Genomic DNA, 9,939 nt, shown 5'->3' with positions numbered 1-9,939 from the left:
TTTTCAGTGTATGTTCAATTTTCTATCTTAAACATTGTGTATTGTTCATTTTACAAAGATAGCACCATTTTTTCTAAAGTAGATCAATTTGACATTTTAATGGGGTTGCAAACTACTAAGAAGTGAATGTAGCCAATTACATCATGATAAAGGAGTCATTTTCCCTTTGCAGAAGTAATGAGATAATTGTTTTCATGGATACTTAAAATGGCACTGCAGAGTCCTTATTCTGTGGATCTGGACTCTTTTTTAGGCCATGGGTTCTAGGTGTTTGATAAAAATCTTACTCAGAAAACTTGGTGAGAGACAGGAGCAAAGACCCACAGGTTCATAATCATCTATCTGTGATTAAATTTTATTTTATTGTGTCGATTCAGAACTGATACCTGTGTTGCTGTTCATCAGTTTTGCCTCCAGGGATACTGTACTCTATTGACCATCTCCTTAACTTTCTGCATGTCACAATTCCTTTAATGCCACTGAGACCTTGCCACCCAGTATGAGAATTGCATCAAGAGAGATGCAATTCTGATAAATACCACCATGTGACTTTGATTTATTTTTTTGGAATCCTGTTATCCTGTTCTTATCAATGAGCCCAGTTTTGCAATAGCCCTTCCTATTATCAGCTTTGGCCTACATTTTATACCCTCACTAAACTTCACTCTGGTGCTGGTTACCCCTTCACAGCTGCTGTTCTTATTTCTTTGATAAATATCATATCCCTGTGCCCCACTGAATCATGATCATCTGGTATGTTTTTCCACCTTTCACAGTATATCTAGAATATCTTCTTCTTTGAGCCTTTTAATCTCTCCTTGTATGGCTGCATGGCAATTCTGGAATTTCAGCCTTCTTTTAGGGTGACATTTTAAAATTAATTGTCTATGAGGCTTCTCAGCAGCCTTCCATCACAGTATTCCAGGATCCTTGCATGAATGATAAATTCAGTAACATGGAAGGGTATTCTCAAATTAACAAACTCTCTCTTAGCTAATATTTGGTTCCACTCCTCTGACCCACCACCCTCAGAATCCAGTTCTGTGAATGTCTTACTGGTTCCTGATTATAATAGCAAAAATTCACAAGTTCTGAGATATTTATATAAATTATGTAATCCTTACAGTAAACTTTTCAAAATAGACACAGTTTTCCATTTTACAGATAAAGACACTAAGGTTTAAAATGATAAAATAGCTGGTACAAGGTCATACCCTAAAAGTAAGTGACAGGTAACAGACTCAAAAAGTAACAGACAGGTAACAGACTCTGACAGGTAACAGACTCGAAAAGTAACAGACTCAAAAACCCATATTCTCAACATCACTTCTCATAGATTGGATAAAAGGTTTGTTTCATGGCTTTTTAGTATAATTCTCCAGTCATTATATCATCACTTTAACCATCCGATTACTAAGATTTTTAACTACCAAAATTGAAGTCTCATTAAATGAATTGTTGTCCATACTCTGCTACGAGATAATGACTAGAAGTGAGTATAATGACTAGCTGAAATTTCTGCAGGCAAAGGTGAAAGAATATCTGTTAAATTATTAACTATGACATCAATCATAGCTTTTCACCAAGTGTGTCGTATATAGATCTACCCTTAAGAGGGTGAACTATGTCTAAGTTTGTGTATAAAAAAGCCAAAATAGGTTAGCTATTAAAGACTCATACAGTTGAATGGGGATGAAATCTAGAATTTAAAGACCCAGAAGACTAACTTTTATAAGCCCTAAAATACAAAGTTTGGAAGCATAATTTATCCTTAGCTTTTTCTTCCAATACAATTTATACTAAAATGATATTAACATTTGTGGCTTTTGGAAAACCCAGGTCACCAGATCTACCAATGGACCTGGCAAATTATAGTCATTATATGGTAAACTAGAGTTAGAAGTCCTCAGATATAAGCCGGGTTTACAAACTGCTTCCAATCACAGACAAAAATAAAAGACTTGGAAGACCATCTTGAGGTAGAAGACCCAAGAGAAGCCTCATTTTACTAATTACAGTATTGCCATAATGTTATGCCTCCCAAAGCTTTCAAAATAACTACAGACAGCACAAAAACATTCACCTGTGAGAACATTTATTCTAAGCCTGGTATAATCAGCAATTTGTGTAGCCGAAATGGGAAGGGATTTGTTTGAAACGTGGCGTTGAATCCCATAAGTCTGAATATCCAAAACAAGCTAGATCTTGAATTCAGTCTCAAAGTAAAAGGTGCATTTTAACCACGTGCCAGAATAATAAAAACAGATCTGAACTAGAAATACTTGCGCTCTGGCATTGGCTGAGCCACTAACATGGTGTGAGACTTTGGAAAAATCACTTTCGCTTTCCAGGGCTTATTTTCTTTGTTAGTAAAATGAAATTATCTCAAGTTTTTTTTCTGAACTCCAAAATATATGATTGCAAACTAAATAACTGTTGTTTAGTGACATGCTAATATTTTCACAGTGTCTTTAAAGTGCTTTGACTGAAATAGTTCCTTCTCAGATGGTTGTGCAGACTCTCCTCAAGTGGAGATTCTTCAAAGAAGGGACTATTTTCCCACATTCTCACAAGTAGGAGAAAGTTCACAACAAGCTAATTGGGCTAGCTTGAAATTCCAAAGATCTGCAAATGGAACAGGTGCAAATGCAACTGGTGATAATTGATGGCTAATTATGCAAGCAATAACACACTCCAGGGTATGGGTTTGTCTGCCAATACATGCATGCCTTTGATATTTTATTAGCCAACAAACATACACCCTGAAGGTTGTATTGTGCAGAAAAAAATGCTTTTGAAAACCCAAAATAGTTTTAAGTAGACTATACAATTTTGAAAACATATTAGCACACTACATACAATAGTTCAATTAGAACCAAGTAATCAGGCCTAAAGGCAGCAATTCTGAAGAGAATTCCCTTGAGTATACCCCTTCCCCTCTTCACTCACCAGGTCACCATTCCGTCCCCTACCCCATACTTGCATAATCCAAACAGCCATTTGAAAAAATATCAAATTTGTTGTTTGCTTTTTAGCAATAGACTGTAAAGAATTAAATTAACATTTAGTGATAATTCATAAGGTGATGCTCGGAAAATTTTTTTTTCATAAAGGATCAGTTATGTTTGACCACTAGGTAGTAGAGCAGGTCTTCAAATAATCTTGTTTCATTCAACGTCTTTTTTTAAAACCCTTGATGATAAAATAAAATCAATTTCCAGCCAGGCCCACTGTCTGTATGGAGTTTGCACATTCTCATAATGTCTGTATGAGTTTTCTCTGGGTACTTCATGCCTCTCCCACATTCCAAAGCTGTGCACACCAGGTGAACTGGCATGTCTACATTTTCTGAGTGAGTTAGTGTCAGGGTATGTGTGAGTGCACTCTGCGATGGAATGGCACCCTGGCCAGGACTGGTTCCTGCCATGCACCCTGAACTGCCTGGACAGGCTCTGGCCACCCATGACCCTGAAACAGAATAGGCAGGTTGGAAAATGAATGGCTACATGAATACATTATGGTAAAATAAAAATTTGGAAAGTCTACAATAATCATACAAATGCATGATAATAAATGATGCAGTAAGGAAACAATCAGTGGGCATGTTATATATACATATATATATATATATTTTGTTGTTGTTGTTGTTGTTGTTGTTGTTTTTTCCTTGAAAGACAGAGTCTCACTCTGTCGCCCAGGCTGGAGTGTAGTGGCCGGATCTCAGCTCACTGCAAGCTCCGCCTCCTAGGTTCACACCATTCTCCTGCCTCAGCCTCCCGAGTAGCTGGGATTACAGGTGCCCGCCACAATGCCCGGCTAATATTTTGTATTTTTAGCAGAGACGGGGTTTCACTGTGTTAGCCAGAATGGTCTTAATATCCTGACCTTGTGATCTGCCTGCCTTGGCCTCCCAAAGTGCTGAGATTACAGGCGTGAGCCACCTGGAATACTTTTAACTGCTTGTTTCCTAACTGAGTGGTGGCAAAAGATGTGCCTTATAATGTTTGCTTAGCAAACATTTATTCTTTTATTTAAACCACCACCACTACAACAATTGTCACTCACTGATTCACCAAAAATTGGGTAAACAATTGTCTTTGTCTTTATTAATATTTCTTAAGTGTATGTATGATATGGTTTGGCTGTGTCCCCACCCAAATCTCAACTTGAATTGTATCTCCCAGAATCCCTGCATGTTGTGCGAGGGACCCGGGGGACACAATTTAATCATATGAGCCCATCTTTCCCATGTTATTCTCCTGACAGTGAATACTTCTCACAATATCTGATGGGTTTATTGGGGGTTTCCACTTTTGCTTCCTCCTTACTTTCTCTTTCTGCCGCCATCTAAGAAGTGCCTTTCACCTCCCGCCATGATTCTGAGGCCTTCCCAGCCTTGTGGAACTGTAAGTCCAATTTTTTGTTGTTGTTGTTGTTGTTGTTCCCAGTCTTGTATATGTCTTTATCAGCAGTGTGAAAATGGACTAATATAGTAAATTGGTACCAGTAGAGTGGGGCATTGCTGAAAAGATACCCAATAATGTGGAATCAACTTTGGAACTGGGTAACAGGAAGAGGGTGAAACATTTTGAAGGGTTCAAAAGAAGACAGGAAAATGTGGGAAAGTTTGGAACTTCCTAGAGACTTGTTGAATGGCTTTGCCCAAAATGCTGATAGTGACATGGACAATAAAATCCAGGCTGAGGTGGTATCAGGTGGAGATGAGGAACTTGTTGGGAACTGAAGCAAAGGTGAGTCTTGTTATGTTTTAGCAAAGAGATTGGCAGCATTTTACCCCTGCCCTAGAGATTTATGGAAGTTTGAACTTGAGAAAGATGATTTACAGTATCTGGCAGAAGAGATTTCTAAGCAGCAAAGCTTTTGAGATGTGACTTGGGTACTGTTAAAGGCATTCAGTTTTAAAAGGGAAACAGAGCATAAAAGTTCAGAAAATTTGCAGCCTGACAATGTAATAGAAAAGAAAACCCCATTTTCTGGGAGAAAGTCAAGACAGCTGCAGAAATTGGCATAAATAGCAAGTTGCCTAATCTTAATCCCCAAGACCATGGGGAAAAATGTCTCTAGGCCATGACAGAGACCTTCATGGCAGCATCCCCCATCACAGACCTGGAGGCCAAGGAGGAAAAAGTGGTTTCTTAGGCCAGACCTAGGGTCCTCATGCTGTGTGCAGCCTAGGAACTTGGTGCCCTGTGTTTCAGCTGCTCCAGCCATGGCTGAAAAAGGCCAACATAGAGCTCGGGGTATGGCTTCAGAGGGTGGAAGCCCCAAGTCTTGGCAGCTTCCAAGTCGTGTTGAGCCTGCAGGTGCACAGAAGTCAAGAATTGAAGTTTGGGAACCTTCCCCCAGATTTCGCAAGATGTATGAAAATGACTGGATGTCCAGGTAAAAGTTTGCTGCAGGGGTGGGGCCTACATGGAGAATAGGATATTTTGTTTGCTTATGTACCCCAAATGCCTAGAACAATACCTGGATTATAGTAGATACTAAATACATATTTATGATTGAGGGGATGGATGTCAGGTGAGCTCTGCCTCATGGTACAGGAGTTTCCCAAACACATAAAGGTTGATCGGATTTAGGGAAACCAAAATTTTGACAAATATAAACAGCAGTAGTATTAGTAGTGGAAGTAATTATGTTATACAAATAATAATCATTGGTTTGCCCAGATACCATTGTATTAAAGGTTTCTGCATCTACTCTTTTACATAGCCTATAGGTATTTCCACAGAGACATGTCCAGGAAATTCAATGTAATTTAATTCTCTTAACATTATGTTGAGAAAGAATATATTTTCTTTCTTTTTTACTATTTGTCGAAATTTGTATGACAGAAAAGAGCTGTTTGGTTGGTATGAAATACAAGTATTGCGTAATCCTTCCATGGATCATTAAGGGATAATTACACCTACTGGAAGGAAGCACAGGTGGTAGCTTTCTTCCACAATAATGTACCATTTCATTTTAATAAGCAATTGGCATCTGCCTCTGCCAGGTTCTACTCCATACTAAATGACAATCAGAAATGCAAAAGCATTGGCACCCAGTTTTATATTCCACAATAGAAAAATAATAATCCTGTCATTTATTTTGAAGATACACCTAAGTTTGTTCCATGCACTTTCTTTTGTCTTATTTTCTGTCATAGGCTCATTGTTAATAAGTTGCTAGTAATAATAAACACCCAATTGGATGCTAACATATTACACCATAACGATAATAAAAAATGTAATGTATTTCACTTTATAGGATGATATTCTAATTCCAGCAGGTGATAAGAAACAATAGCCAATGTATCAACTATGATTATTTCAACCCTTAGTATAACTCCCAGGAAACTTGAATTTGCATTTACTCTATCAGAGAGGCAAACTGTGATTTTCTTTGACCAGATTTTGTCATTGAAAACTCAGATAAGTTTAGTGATGAACAAAAAAGGAATCTTAATGCATAAAACGCAGCTTCAGGCCGGGCATGTTGGCTCACGCCTGTAATCCCAGCACTTTGGGAGGCCAAGGCAGATGGATCATTTGAGGTCCGAAGTTCGAAACCAGCCTGGATAACACGGTGAAACCCCGTCTCTACTAAAAATACAAAACAATTAGCCAGGCGTGGTGGCAGATGCCTGTAATCCCAGCTACTTGGGAGGCTGAGGCAAGAGAACTGCTTGAACCTGGGAGGTGGAGATTGCAGTGAGCCGAGATTGTGCCACTGCACTCCAGCCTGGGCGACAGAGCGAGACTCCATCTCAAAAAAAAAAAAGAAAAAAAAAACAAAAAAACCAAAAACAACAACAACAAAAAAACAACATAGCTTTCATCTGTATGGCAATAAAACAGCTTAACAAATCCTGGACTTAACATGTTGTAAAAATGTCTTCCTGGGTCAATTTGCTACCTCATTTCCCAGGTATAAATGATTCTTCTCCTGACATAAAGCTGACAATAGGGCTTGGTAAGGAATTTGCTAAGATGCTCATTTGTAGAGTTAAGGATTATTTAGTACAAGGAAGGAAAACATGAACAAATAGAAGCTGAATTAAATTGTGGATAGACAGGTTAAACGAGAAATCAACTTAAAGGGACCAACTAGAGAGGAAGAATAGTAGAAAAATAGACAGTGAGGAACACCAAGGACAGCAAAGTCTTGAAGGAGATAACGAAAAAAAGGGCAAGGGGAAATCCTTGTGTCTATGAGAAAATCTTGTAGTTACATTTTATTGGGCTCCTCGTACCTCAGGCACTGGAAAGAGGAAGGGAGTCTTTGAAGGTGCTACTCCAGTGATCTTTCTATAGTAATGACTCCAACTTAATACATGCCAAAATATATTTATTAAGCACCCTATATGAGTAGAGTGTTGCATTAAATTTCATTGTTTGTGTCCCCTACTGTATTAGTGTGTTCTCATGCTGCTAATATAGATACACCTGAGACTGGGTGATTTATAAAGGAAACAGATTTAACTGACTCACAGTTCAGCATGGCAGGAGAAGCCTCAGGAAACTTACAATGATGGTAGACGGGAACGCAAACACGTCCTGACCAACACGGTGAAACCTTGTCTCAACTAAAATACAATCTGCCGGATGTGGTGGCAGGTGCCTGTAATCCCAGTTGCTTGGGAGACTGAGGCAGGAGAATTGCTTGAACCCAGGAGGCGGAGGTTGTAGTGAGCTAAGATCACACCATTGCACTCTAGCCTGGGTGACGGAGTGAGACCAAAACATACAAAGAAAAAAGGCAGCACAAAACGGGGAAAAAAATATTTGCAAACTTTATATCTGATAAAGTATTGATATCTAAAATATGTGTCTTCTTTAACTCCATAGGAAAAATAAATAAATAATAAATTATGTTAAAAATTGGCGAAAGACTTAAATAAATATTTCTCCAAAGAAATATTCTCTAAATATTTCTACAAATGGATGAGAGATACATGAAAAGGTGCTTAATATCACTATCTAGAAAATGGAAATAAAAACCACAATGATATTACCTCCTACTCATTAGGATCATTGTCAAAGAAATAAAGGATGACGAGTGTTGCCAAGGATGTGGAGAAATTGGAAAACTTGCACACTGTTAATGGGAATTTAATTTGGTACAGCAGTGATGGAAAACAGTATGAACGTTCCTCAAGAAATTATAAATGAAACTACCTTATGATTCAGCAATCTCACTTCTACATATTTATTCAAAGCAATTAAAATCAGGATCTCAGAGACAAGAAGAAAGACCATCGGGAATACGAAATCATACTCACCTTACTCCCTTCACCTTTGATTGCTGTTCAAGGAAAGGAATAGTTTGCTTTTGATTTATAATTAAGGGGAAAACAGAGAGAAAAAAAAAAAAAAAGGCAACTCCTTCATGAGTTTACTTCCCTTAAAGAGAAAGACTAAGGATAATATATTTCTATTTCATCATTTTATAGATGGTGAAACTGAAGTTCATGTTTTCAACTTTATCTTCAAGGCAGTTATCTTTCCATGGTAAGTACCCCAACTTAACACCCTTTAGCACATATTTATTATGCACCCTGTATATACAGAGTGCTGCATGAGACCTAGGGCTTTTAGACAGCTTATCATAAAATGCCTGTTTTCTCTCTCTCTCTTTCCAACACCTAGTACAATATCTAATGCATAGTGATACATTTTTTCAAAATGGTGAGTTGAGGTGTGAGGTATTTGCACAGCTAACTATATGTGAAGACAATTTGTCAAATGCACCAACACCTTTTCTTTTACTTATTGCATCCTAATTAATACAAATGTAAGTTTCAAATCATCTCCTTTCATCAAAGAATTTAATTGAGTTAGAGCTAATTATCCAAAAACTGAAAGCTGTTGGAAAACATCTAAGAACACACTAAAAGAGAGGGAGTTAGTGTCAAGATGTAATTTGTCATCTTGGGCTAATATGGGAAAAGATGCATTACAGATGAGCTCAAAGGCTTTGAAAAACATACAGATGCCATAAAAAAGAAGGGCAAGGGAAACGTTCTATAACACACCTCTTATATTTTAAGTACACATCTCATGGTGTTAATGTTTTATTTTGCTGGCCTAGATGATTAGCTCATTAAAAATTATAAATTTTGTAGTTTAGAGATGAAGAGAACAAGTAATATCAAAAGTATAAAGACATTGAAGAGCTGTTGTTTGAGTGCCTTCATTGCTCTCCAATATGCTGTTACAATCTCAATGGAGGTCAATGAGGCTTCCATTGTCATTGACTTAAGTGGTCAAAATCACTCTTTCAAACCCATTATTAACTCTAATGTCAAAGAGTCTTTAATCTGCACATCTTCATAGCTGAGACACCTCACAACCAAACTTCTATGTTGGTTTTTTGACTACAGTTTTTCCATTGTGTCAAGTCACACAAGTACAATCCTAGCAGCTTTCCAATGTCAACTAGCAGTCATCTTGGACCTCTCTCACATTATCTAGCAAATTTTTTAACTATGCAAGCGGCATCTCCATCTGGGACACCTGTGCTTGTGTGTATATGTATATGTATATGTATAAGTGCTTGCATATTTTATTTTGCAATGAATTTTACAGTAAGTCGTATATAGTATCTACAAAATTGCAATATATGATGGCCAAAATGGCTTGGAATTGAACACAGTATGAACATTTTTGCTATAAGCAAATGTAATCAAATCAGCAGGAGATTTCCAATGTTATTTATTCTAAGGAAGCAGTCTTAATTGTTTTTAAACCATTAAATCTTTTCCTCCAAAGAGATTATGGAACACAAATATACTGACTGGATAAAAGTGGAGACCATCTAGCCTGAACCATTTATGCACGAGGAAACTAAGTACCAAAGAATGGATGAAATTTATTGAATTTTGCACAGCTAATAAGTGATAAAGCCAGCTCTTAAAGCCAGTGAATCCCATTATAA

Source organism: Mandrillus leucophaeus, unplaced genomic scaffold (assembly GCF_000951045.1).
Source record: "Mandrillus leucophaeus isolate KB7577 unplaced genomic scaffold, Mleu.le_1.0 Scaffold875, whole genome shotgun sequence".
NCBI lineage: Eukaryota > Metazoa > Chordata > Mammalia > Primates > Cercopithecidae > Mandrillus > Mandrillus leucophaeus.
This window is presented reverse-complemented; position numbering follows the sequence as displayed.